Source organism: Lissotriton vulgaris, chromosome 1_1, assembly GCF_964263255.1.
Source record: "Lissotriton vulgaris chromosome 1_1, aLisVul1.2, whole genome shotgun sequence".
Lineage (NCBI taxonomy): Eukaryota > Metazoa > Chordata > Amphibia > Caudata > Salamandridae > Lissotriton > Lissotriton vulgaris.
In genome coordinates, this window is record NC_141685.1 from 662347205 (window position 1) to 662360386 (window position 13182).

Below are 13182 nucleotides of genomic sequence, written 5' to 3' on the forward strand. Positions count from 1 at the left end.
AGAAGAAATCTGAACACTTGATCCAGTGTCCCGGTCTTTGCTCTAAAACCTGCTTGAAACTGGGAAAGAATGCCCCAGTCTTAAGACCATGCCTTGATCCTTTGCAGTAGCATCCGACCAAATACTTTCTGAATAGCATCGATCAAGCTTATTGGTCGATAATTAGCGGGATCATCCCTGTCTCCCTTTTTGTATATTGAAACTATTTCAGTGGACTTCCAAGTCGCTGGGACAGGTGCACCTTTAGCTGTGGTGTTAGATAGTATTAAGATGTAGCATGTCCATTGTACTCAATCAACTTGGAACAGATCGCCTGGTAGGCCATCCGGACCTGCAGCCTTTGCAGGGACTATTTTACTTATCGACGTTTCAACTTCCTTAGACGTGAAGAGTTCCTCCTCTAATGGGTGCCCAAATTGGCATGTTGGTTCGCCCTCTTGGTTGTCTCCTACAAGACAATAACGCCCCTCAAAATATTTAAACCATACTTGGCTGGTAATGTGGTTTGCGGGCGGGCGTGGGCCTGATCCACTTTCCCAGGTAATCAGTTTCCAAAAAAGATTGTTATCCTTAGATAGAAATGCAGCATTTAGCCGTTCCCAGCTAGAAACATCCCATGCTATCTTAGCCTTACTTTGGGCAACTTTGTGAGAAGTTCTAGCAGCTCTAATTTGTAGTTTGTTCTTCCCCTTGATAGCCTTGATTAAGGCCAACCTATTTTCCCTACAGTCCCTACTAAACCAGGAGTAAGGGTCCTTTGCAAAGTGGCTTGCTTTCGCCTTTTTTAGTGTGGTCGAAAAGTATGCATTGATTTTGGAGATTGTATACTCATGGATCCCGGGTACTTCTGGAAATCCTGTACTACTAGCTGCCGCAGTTTGAAGCTTTACCAAGCCGATAGCTAATTCTTGTTTAATACCGGCAATTTTACTCCCACTAAATGCTACCCTTTCCCACTTCAAGATCTTTTTACAATTTGATGGAACTATATTTTTGGTGACTGCCAGGGACTGCATGTTCGCTCGCTCCGTGGAGTTTACAACCCAAAGGGGTATCAGGGTTAATTACAAAGGGTTATGATCGCTGCCTGTTGTTGTGCCCACTCTCATATCGATGAGATGGTTCCATAGTCTAATATCTAAAAGGATATAATCAATCCGTGATGGGCCGTTAGTTCTATTAAAGGTATTGGCCCCTCCCTTATCAGATTGTGACCTGCCATTGGTGGCTCTTAGGCCATACTCCATGGTAATGGAGTTCATTTGGAGAACCTGTTGGGTCCATCTTTTAACTAGTTGGAGATCTAGTTGGGGTATAGCCCAATGAGCATCTTGGGGTTCGATCTCCAACGGTTCCTCCACAATCAAGGATTCGAAGGTACAATTAAAATCACCTGCAACTATAATTCTTGCATGAGGTGGGCATTTGTCCAAACATTACTCTAAGACAGAGATCGTAGTGGACGGCATTCCACTCTTAGTCCCTTTTGCATATATATATTAAAAAGCTCAGTCTGGCTACCACCCGTGGGCCCCATGATACTTAGAAACAAAATGTCTGGACTTAAGCTTGTATTGGAGGTGATTCAGCAGTCAAGAGCTATGCTTGTCCAGACGATCAGGCTGCCTGAAGGGCACCTTTCCCAATAGATGTTGCAGGGATAAAGTGGCAAGTGTAGCCGTGTTTATATAAGGGTTCCAAGCTCCACGTCTCCAGGAAGATACCTATGTCAAAATTCCCAACAAAGTCATTCCAATGAGGGAGAGGGAGTTTGCTATTTAATCCTGCCATGTTTCAAGATACAATTTTTAATTGCTGACCGGTGGTGAGTGACACCCTTTGTGGCGAGATAGCATTGTTTCCCACAATAACTTCTAATGGTGGTGAATCGGTGGGGAAAGGTGCATCGGTGCATAAATCCTCGTCAAGGTGTATAGTTGCCCTATTTTTGCCAGCTAAACAGCAAGAAACTTGTGCATGGCTATTAGAGCTGGCGAGAACAGTCAGAGGAGGAGGTTTTAACAGTCAATCATTAGTGTCGAAAGAGGATGTACCTGCAAGGTGAATGATTGCTTGTGTGGAGTGTATATTACCTAGCTTCTATGAGGACTGATGTCTAAACTGTATAGAAGAGCCATTCGGGGGCAGGTGCGATACTCCAGAGCTAGGAGGTTCTCCGCAATCTCTGGGTCCTGTAGGGTAATTTCAATATCATCAACTTTGGAGAACGGCGTGGAGCATCGCCAAGCTCTGAGTATATCATTTCTGATCACCGAATGGCACCCCCTAGTGTGACAAATCCGATGAGTTACTTTATTAATTAAAGATTCTTCACTCTCAAAGGTGTTTTTAGTGGTAGTATTAAGTCTCAGGACCTTAGTCATAAATATTTTTTGAGGTTGTATTCCAATGCTAATGGGTGTTGAAATTGCAGATGTTGGAAGTGCTCGAGAGCGAAATGCTAGAGGGTGGTTATGATGTTGAGCCTGACAAGGCTGGGCAGTTTGTTTTATTGCAAGGACCTGTGAGGCCTGAGAGGTGGCCATCCTCTTCAGCCTGTCCTGTATGGAATTTTCGGGCCTATTCCTGCTGAAATTCAAATGCTCGGTTGAAGAGTTCCTCTGCAATGATAAAGCAGGGGTGCCTATCTGGGAAGCATTCGTTTCACAGGAGGAATTTTTTGAGCTAGGACTGGATGAGACTAAATGTTTACAGCTATGATTACTAAGCTGCGGGGGGAGACATTGCACAGGAGTAGTATTTGGGATAGCAGATGGTTTTTTGGATGGCAACTTTTCGAACATCGTTGGAATAACAGAGGGTAGGGCTGGTGCCGAACTTGGAGAAGATCTATCATCTAAATCGCCAGGGATCTGAGGTACTAGTTGGTTACCCTCCAAAATGTCCTTGCACTTGTTTATTAAAGTATCTATCCTATCAAGCACGCAGTTACTGCCTGGATGTTTTAGGGACTTCCTGGCCCTCTTCCCTTTGGTAGATTTGCCAACCCCACTCCCCCACTTCCCCCTGTGCCTTCCATAGACTTCCGCTTCCCAATGTTTAGATGTCCAAGTATACCCAAGTGTCACCGAGAATAAAATTGGTTAATGTCCACAGAACTACCTGTTCAAACAATACTTAATACAGTGTTCCCCAACGAAGAAAGATTGCTAGGTACACAATTTGTAAGGCAATAAATCAAAAAAGTAAATAATACAATTCAAAGATACAAAATCACCACAAAATACACCTGAAAGGGAACGAGGGCACCAATGGGGTTAGCTTTGCTCACGGTTCTATTGTCAGTGTCATGTAAGGGGAACCCAAAGTAGGGAAAGAATAAACAGTACCTTGCTTGATTTGTCCATGGCGAAAACAAGGGGGGTGGTCCTGCCCTGTGTCTTCTTGTCAGTGACGGGCAAGGACGGGCCCGCCCTTGGCCCGGGCTTTACCCGGGCGCCGCCTGAGCGCATCCCGCGCCGCGGTGATGTCCCTCGCCTTTAGGAGCTCTGGTGCAGGCTTGCTCCTCTCTCTTGGGGGGGGCAAAAGGCAGCAAAGGCTTGTGGGATAAGGAGTCCCTGGAGAAGCTGGCAGTGGTGGCGTCCTACGTCGCGGTGATGTCCCGTGCCTTTAGGCGCTCCGGTGCGGGCATGCTCATCCCTCCTGGGGGGGCAAAAGGCAGCAAAGACTTGTGGGACAAGGGGTCACTTAAGAAGCTGGAAGTGGTGGTGTCCCGTGCTGCAGCGATGTCCCACACCTTTAGGTGCTCCGGTGCGGGCTAGCTCCTCCCTCCAGGGTGGGGCGAAAGGTAGCAAAGGCTTTTGGGACAAGGAGTCCCTGGAGAAGCTGGCAGTGGTGGCATCCCGCGCCGCGGTAATGTCCCATACCTTTAGGCGCTCCGGTGCGGGCTTGCTCTTCCCTCCTTGCGGGGCGAAAGGCAGCAAAGGCTTGTGGAACAAGGAGTCCCTGGAGAAGCTGGCAGTGGTGGCATTATTATTAATTTCCATACACTTTAAATGATGTTCTTTGGAAATATATGCTGACAAAATATACAACAAAAAGTCCTTAATGGTTTTAGATATTTTTCCTCAAGGCCAAATAGTATGCGTCAAATCCTTTGTTTAGAAGTTGTCCAATAGTAATCCTGAAAGGCCAAATTTTGTTCCTAAAACTTTGGCTTTAAGAATATTAGTTAACAATTTGGTAATTCTTTAGGCAAACGTGTTTAAAAAACAATTGACTGTCATTGCAATGTATCCAACCTTTATCACATTTTAAATAAGCAGTGTAATGTCCAGATGTTGTAGAAGTACCATCATGAAAAATAATTGCTACAGCTACAAAAGTTCTTCCTGATATTGATACTTGAGTAGCTACAATTTTTATAATTAAAGTTTCCAATTTTCTTCCATCAGTTGTACAACGTTGCATCATTAAAATTATACACTGTCCATATCTTTGTATAGATAATCTTGATGACATTTCTGATTTACATTGCCTACACTTCATGTTTTGAGTTGCTCCTCTAACTAGGTTCAGTCTGGTAAAGTCAAATAAATGAATCTTTCAATGTCCATGTTAGTGCTACATGTAAACAAACAATTTTCACAGTTATGTTCCCATTTATAAGAGAGGCCAGAAATTTTTCAATATCTATACCTTCATCTTCTAATACAGAAAGCATATACATTAACAATTCCTGACAATCTTGCTGAATATTCTGCCTAAATTGAGTACAACCAGAACATATGTCCAATAGATTTTGAATATCAGAAACACTTTGTATTTTACTTTTATCACTACTACATTTCTCATAAACAGAATACAACAATGAACAAAATCTTTTTTCCCGATTCTTAACAATTTGCTGATGCAAATTTTCAGGAAAAAAACAACATTAACAACTACATTATCATAGCAGTTGACAACAGAACTATTTTCAAACTGATAACCAACAATCTCTTCAACAGTGTCCTTTTTTCTTTTTGCTTGCAATTACAACTTGATCTTGTTTTTTTTCTCTCTATACCTTCACAACAGATATTCTCATGTCTTCTTATTCGACCTACCACACGCTTTTCAAATACTGGATATTGACCTAAATTGGGAGCATATTGTCTTCTTTACCTATTATAGTCTTTCACACAATTTGCTTCTGCACTAATCTTTCTCTCATCAAAATCAATCAAGTACAATCCAGATAAAGTTCTGACCCGAGACAAAGCAACATATGCCATACCCTCTTTAAAAAGGGGACTTCCAATATTCACCAAAGCATTATCTACTTTTAAACCTTGAGATTTATGAATGGTCAACGCATACGCCAAAGAAACAGGAAACTGATTTCTGCGGACATACAAATCTTTAACAAGGAAAAACCGAGCTGAACAACGTCTAAATTGTTGTACTTCTTCTTTTTGATCAAATTTGATTTTCAAAAATTCAATACCATTTCTATTTAGATAATTAACTAAATCAACAACTTTACCCATTGCTCCATTTACTAAACCTTTTTCCACATTCAAATTACGTCATAAAGTTACCCAAGAGTTTCTACATGCATATAGATTATTTTCTAACCCTGCAGTTTTAGATATCGATTTCTCTAAAGAATCCAATTTTCTCTTCAACTTTTCTGTCAAAATAATAGTGATTCCTTCATGCTCTATTTTAGCAATAGCTTCCAATTGTTACATTTCTTCATTTTCTAACTTTAAAATCTCTTCATTGATTGTAGAACGTTCACGCAGTGTTGGCATTAAGCAGATTACAGATTTATTTTCTGCAATTCTTTTTTTTTAAACTTTTTTTTTTATTGAAGTTTTTACAACAGTTTTTTAACCCTCCCCACCCCCCTACCCCCACAGGACAAATCCATTAAACCTCCATTAAACCTCGTGTCAGGAGTAAGCGAAAAAGAAAAAAACATTTCATAACATTTCATTACAATCCTACTGCATTTAGCAAAAGAGAACAAAAAAAGAAAAAAGAGATAGACGTTTTGTGTCGTTGATGAACCGGATAAAAAGTATCAGGGAAGGATGAAAACAAATATATGTATTACAGACACTACCCCACCCCTTCCCGCCATTTATTTATCGGAGACCAGATTTGCTGCCCCTTTACTCTGCATTTTTTTCCTCTCCTGGCATAAATTGAGTTTTCTAAATTACAGCTGTGTAACAACCTGGCTAACCATTGTTGCAGTGTAGGGGATGTTCTATCCTTCCAGGCTGTAGCAATACACAGACGAAGTACTGCCATCGCTACAAATAAAAAATATTCCTGGTTGCGACAAGAAATCTCACTTGAGACCCCCAGCACAATCAGCTCTGCCGTTAGCTTAATTTTCACATTTAACGCTCTGTCCATAAATACCTCCATGGATTCTAGAAGGGGCAGCAAAGCTGGGCAACTAGCAAACATATGGGTTGTATCACCCTCCGTGCTGTCACATCTAGGGCATGATATCCCCTGTGTTGCCCCCCATTGAGCTATTTTAGCCGGTGTATAATACAGTGTATACAAGGTTTTATAATGTTGTGCTTGTAAAGCTGAAGAACAGAGGATATCATGCCCCAGCTGTAGTGACCTACTGAATATCCCCCGTGGTATCTCTAATCGTTTCATCCATTTCAGTTCAGCTTTTTCTAAATCATCTTCTCTGTTCTTAATTAGCTCTGTGTACAAAATTCTAATTGTGCAGCCTTGCCCCTCTTCAATGATCTGCAGTATTGTGTTATTTTCAAATCCACGTGCACCCCCTATCTTGCCTGACAAAAAACTTCTTGCCTGTAAATATTTAAAAAAGCTTCTTGAATTCATTCCAAATTGCTCTTGAATTACAGAAAATTGGCGCGTACCCTCTGGACCTATGAGATCCCCCTCCTTCTTAAACCCCAATCTTTCCCATTCCCCAAAAATTGCATCCCCGAAGATATCCTGCGGTATTGTAGGGTTGTTAGACAATCTAATATGAGCATTAAATCTGCCCAGGCCAAAGCTCTTCTTGAAGGCCCTCCAAATCTTATAGGCTGCCTCAACTATTATAGATTTGGTTTTATTAAAGAAGCTTGGTTCACTATGTCTCAAAAACACATTTGCTGCTTCTACTCCTAAAACCAGTCCATAGATTTCCATGGAGCCCGTATGATGTGCTTCCTCCATTTCTGCACCCCCAAGAGGCCTGACATTTGTTGTAGCATTGCTGCCCAATAATATAGTTTTAAATCAGGCATGGCCCAGCCCCCCTGTTCCCATGGTAGAGACATGAATCTAAGAGCTCTTCTAGTTTTACCTTGGGACCAGATAAAGCGCTTAAATATTTGTTCTTTAATGTTAAACCAGCCAGCATTAAAAAGTAAGGGGATTGATCTGAATAAGTATAAAAACTTTGGAAGAAGGTTCATCTTCACAAAATTCACTCGTCCCACTATAGACATATGGATATTATGTACCCTGTCTAAGTCTTGTTTAGACTTAGTTATTATCGGTTTTATATTCAGTTCCACCAATTTATCCAGCTCTGCAGTGATAGAGACTCCCAGATATACCCCATCTGCCACCACCCGTGAATCTGTGCATTCTGTATGTGCATTGTGTATGATTTGTGTTTTGGTTTTATTCAAAGCGTAACCTGCCACCTGGCCAAAATGGTCTGCTTCTATTTCTATCTCTATTATAGCCTCAGTGGGTGTAGGTGTAATAACTGCCACGTCGTCGGCGTACGCTAAGACTTTGATTGGGCCCATGCTTGTTATTAATGGCCGTATGCGCTCATTTTGTTCTAGTTTAGAGATTAGCGGATCTATATACATTGCAAACAATAATGTTTTCTGCAATTCTCATACATATTTTCTCAGGAACAATATTTTTATTTGAAAATAAATTGGAAAGTAAGCGTCTCAGTCAAGCTTGTTTGCCATGTTCAGTCACTTTTCCAATTCTTATATCTTGAATATTAGTTCCATAATCAGCATCATTTGCCTGTCGCATATTTGTAATAAGAACCTTATATTCGAAATATGACCAAATGTTAACATTTCCAATGCTACCCAAAGACTTTCTGGTATCTTCATGTGCAAGAGTTTTAACCGCATGCGCGCTAGCGGGTTTTCCCGCTGTGCGCTGAGATTTGAAAATCGCGGCTTTTGTGACAAAGCCAGCTCGTCATGCGCGCAGCGCAGGTAACGCCCATGACGAGCTGGCTTTGTCATCCGCATCAAAGGGGTTAAATACTGGTTGTCCTTTTACAGGAGTAAGTTGTAGTAGATCTCCAAAAACAATGACGTGTTTTCCTCAAAATAACACGTCATACTCTGTTATAAGAATTTGCTGTATTCTTAAATGCACAAAGGCAAGCATTAAGTTTGATACCATGCTAATCCTCATCAATAATGAGAAGTTTCATTTTCTTTAACACTCTTGAAACTTCACAACAAGCTTCTCCAGATAGCTTGTGGTATTACAATTTGTTTTTATGCTCTGCTGGTAGCATTAGTAAACGATGTAAACGATGTAAAGTAATTCCTTTAATATGGTGTGCTGCCAACCCAGTTGGAGCAGTGACAACACAAGACAAATGCGACTCAGTTCTTTTCTGTCGATAAGTTGTAATTACTTTAATAAAAAAACGTTTTCCTGTTCCAGCTTTTCCACTCACATACATTCTTTTCATGAAGTAATCCATGGTCACTATTCTCTCACTTGCTCATATATTTGCTTTTGCTCTACATTTAGTTGTTCTTCCAAGTTTCCTACGTTTGTTATATATTCTTGAGCTTGATACATTGCTGTTTCCACCTCATCCATAGCAATTGCTGCTTCATTTTGAACAATTGGTTCTCCTAGTGGATCCTGACGCAACGGTCAGAAGTTTGACTGTCTTGAGAACTGTCTCTAGCAATCTCAACCGTAATTGTAGCTTCTTGATCAATTTCGTCGTTCAACATCTTCACATAATCATCAAAAACAGGACATTTTATAGTATCTTTAGTAGTGTTGAACGAATCTTTGTAGCTCTGAAAATCTCCAAGTAACTCCAATTCTGAACGCCACGGCTTGAAGGAGCTAAATAGTAAAATTCCCTTTTGTCAGGAGTATCGCAACTCAGTTTTTGGTGATTAATCAAATGTCCTTTTCTTTGTTTCACCAAACATCCTTCAGAACCAATCACAGCATATATTCCATTATTGATATTTTCTGTAATATTCTGTTTAAAAATATAGTTTTGCAGCATTTCATAGAGACAAGTTCTCAAGATGATTACTTCTATTTGGCAAATATGTATCCAACACATTTGTTTTCACAATATCTGTACTTTCTGTCTCTTTTTCAGCTAAATATTAAATTTCTTGTACAGATTTAAGTACTCAATTTCGTGTTGCAGCAAGACCTAGACTCACCCAAATGATTCTTCTGGATTTGGAGTATAGACTTGCAGATGATAAGCGATCTGAGCATTCATACGCTCTGATTTCTCGATGAGATAACATCTTCAAACTGTAACTGTACAGTTTCTTACTTAGACTCTTCTCGTGGGAAATCTCTTCCCACATTTCCTTCAATTCCATCTTTTCTGATTTTGTTATGTAGGATGTTACATATCAAGCAACAGTAATGAAATTGTTGGCAACGTATTGAATATCCATGTTAGCATTCCACATAGACAGAATAACTGGATTATAATCATTTATATATTTTGACTCTTCACTTCTTCTCAAATTATATAGGTATTCTTTGGAGACTTTCTTCTCAAGGTATGTTGCATAGCTGACATAAAACTGTTTACTCTTCCTTTGGATATCACAGGACGTGGAAAACCAAAACAACATTTTGTATAAAACTTTTCCTTTGTCTTGTACTTTCGACGACAGTATTTCCCACAGCTATGGCTTTGGAATCGTAAGACTTGTTGTCTTAAGTTCTTTTCTTCAGTGTTTTTGGGTATAGCACATGGAGCATATTCATCAATAAAAGACAACACAGTTTCATGTGAATCTGTTCTGAATTTGGGAACATCTTTAATCTACATTAGCATATGAATGTGAGGAGCACCTCTTGCTTGATACTCCGTTCTCCAAAAGAAATCCACAACCTCTCCAAGAGGAGGATTTTTTTATTGGTGATAAAAGACATCATAGCTTAAAATCTTTGATTGAAATATCTGCATACATTAACTGGATCCAAAGAGCACAATTCTCCAGGTGTCTTGTATTCAATATTTACATTATTTGTATTTGCCTCTCGAAGAAATTCTAGTAAATCATCCCACGCGTACTCAGCACAGTCTAGAGAAAGGAACAATTTAGGAGTTCCTAAGTTCCTTAGCATACATTTAAGTTCTCCATGACGATGGTACCAGTACTGATTAGTACCACGCTGACATGCCATGAGATTAATCAGCTGAGATTCCAAAACATTATCTTTCTGGTGTACTTTATCCAGAAATTCCTTTGCCGAAACATTTTGCAGATGTACAACTGTTTCAATATATGGTTGACTGCGTAAGAAAGTCCAGACAAGTCACTCTCAAACAAAAGATGAAACAAATACAAAATGCATTGTCGAAATCTTGGATCTTCTGCATACCATCTTGATGTTTGGTGTTCAGATGCAGGAATCTGTACAGGTCGTTCATCATATCGTCGTCCTTTTTCTGTTGGAAACAACTGAGGGAAACAACGAGCTTCCAAACTTTCTTCCCATAAACTTATGGGACTTCCCTTTGCTTTTTTCATTTGGAATAACTCAATAGTATTCCTCATCACTTCTTTAGAATGAAGTGGATGAATACTGTAATGTTTATAGATTTCTTCAGTTCTGCACATATCCACTTTTTCAATTTGTCCAGTTGACGAGTCAGTATCTTCTTCTAAAATTACATCTTCTTCTCCCACATACACATTTTTATAGTACTGATTATTTTTTACCAGATACAACGTTGCCTTTTTCACTTTCCTAACATTTACTAATTTTTGCTAGATTTTCTTACTCTTATTAGGAACGCCATTAACTAAAATAACTAGAGATTCATCTTCTACATTTTCTACACCAATTGTTTCAATATTTTTCTTTAAATCTAGAGGCAAATATACAATTTCCCCTTTAATCCTCTCTGTAAATCTGAAGGAGGCAATTTTCCTGTCTGAGGCTCCATACGAACAATAGCCTGAAATGGATGCACTCATTGAATAAGAATAGACTCATAGGCATTTAAATCCATCAGTTCAGAAGGAATTTTTACCAACTCAAAATTATTATGAACAGCTCTAGCAGCCATTTTGTTCTCATCTACTTTGTTATAACAATATTTACAAATACGTTGATCAGAACCCAAATCAAAACAATTCTCTACCAACAAATAAGTTGCAAATTCCTTCCACTCATTAATATTTTCTCTTTCACTTTTTAAATACAGATCAACAGTCCTAGTCTGATTTTTATAATGAGTTCATCTACAACAAGAATAATTTGGCCTTTCACCTGAAATCACCTTAAACTTTGTAATTTCTTGCTCACATTTTATTGTACTAGAATGTTGTACATTCTCTTCCACAATTCGTTCTATTAATGTATCAGTTTCTGCACTGTCTTGCTCACCACCGAAGTAACTAAACTCAATTTCTTCACAAACGTTCATTACATCTGATACTGACTGATCCACATAAAAGAGCACTGTTCAACTTTTTTAACATTACTGCTGGACTTTTTGCATAATACAATGTCCTGACTAATTTCCTAATTTGAGTATGATGTACTGCTAATATCCTGAAATGGTGAAAAACACTTTGACATACTTTTTTAGAAAGACAAAACAGAGAATGACCTTGCAAACCAGTATTTTTCCACACTCTGCAAGGGTCTAGTCCTTGCAAAATCTTAATCTTTTGTTTATCACTTTTCTTAGTATAGTTACATAAGAAATTGCGTAAAAAATCAATAGATTCCTGTCGTACACTACAAATACTACTGCAATTCCAAGTGTACACTGGAGCTTTAGGACGTCTCCCTAAAACGTCATCAGCTAACACCTCTTCTGCATTTCTGAGAACAATTTTCTCTTTCTCAATAGGACAACCATTTCTAACCTCATAAGCTCGACCACTGGTGTCAACTGCATGCAACAAATCATTACTCTGAAGATAACTCTCTTCATTAAAAAAAGGCTCAGAACTTGAACTGTGTTTCCATTCACCAAAAAAACATCAGAAAAAGGAGTTCTATTCATTAGTCTTTTCCACTTACTTTTGGCCCTCTTTAAATGGATTGGTTTATCTAGTGATCGAAAACTATTCAGTACTAAAATAACTATATTTTTTTAATCCAAAGACCTTTTCTACAATACTTTTAATATGTTTCTTCTTCTTGTAAAATGCTGATTTTCTTTTACATTTCTTTACATCCTGTAATAAGTTTAATACAACTCTATTGTAAAACATTCTTTTTCTAATTTCCTGAAATGGATTCTTTCTCCTTTTACTATACATTGTTTCTTTAGAACATGATTTCCCATCATTTATGTTTTTTCTCTTGTTTTTTCTTTTTTGTTGCAGATACATTCTTTTTATTTTTCACATTCTCCACACTATTCCTAGTGTTTGATAGCTTCTTTAGAAAATCCTTAGTTCTCTTACCAGGAGATTTTTTCTTTTTCACCATAGACTGTTGTTCAGTTAAATCTTGTGGATGACTTCTCTTGAAATAATAAGCTTTATTACATTGTTTCCTATTTTCACTTTTTGTAGGCATGATGAATTTCTTTTAGTGTTGATAAATAGAATCTGTTAAAAAAGAGATATATAATGTTATAAAAATAAATCTATAAAATATACTATTCTATTAATAAACAAATACAATCTACAATGACTTAGTATAAAAACAAATGTGTAACTGATAACAGAAGTGCATACATACTGCATATGACTTTCAAGAACTACATCTGCAAGAAGAGTATCTGAATGAATTTATAAATGGTCGGATTTTGGAACAGTGAATGGATTAGTGCATGGTGCTCAATGCATCACTAGAACAGTACAAGGTGAGACACAGGGTATTTGCTGCTACATCATGTTAACTAACTGGGGAATTCAAGATATAAAAGACAAATGTGCACGTGGATAGAAGAGTGAATGCATACAGCATAAGGGTTTGAAGTAGTCTTTTTCCCGAGGCGTATTTCGC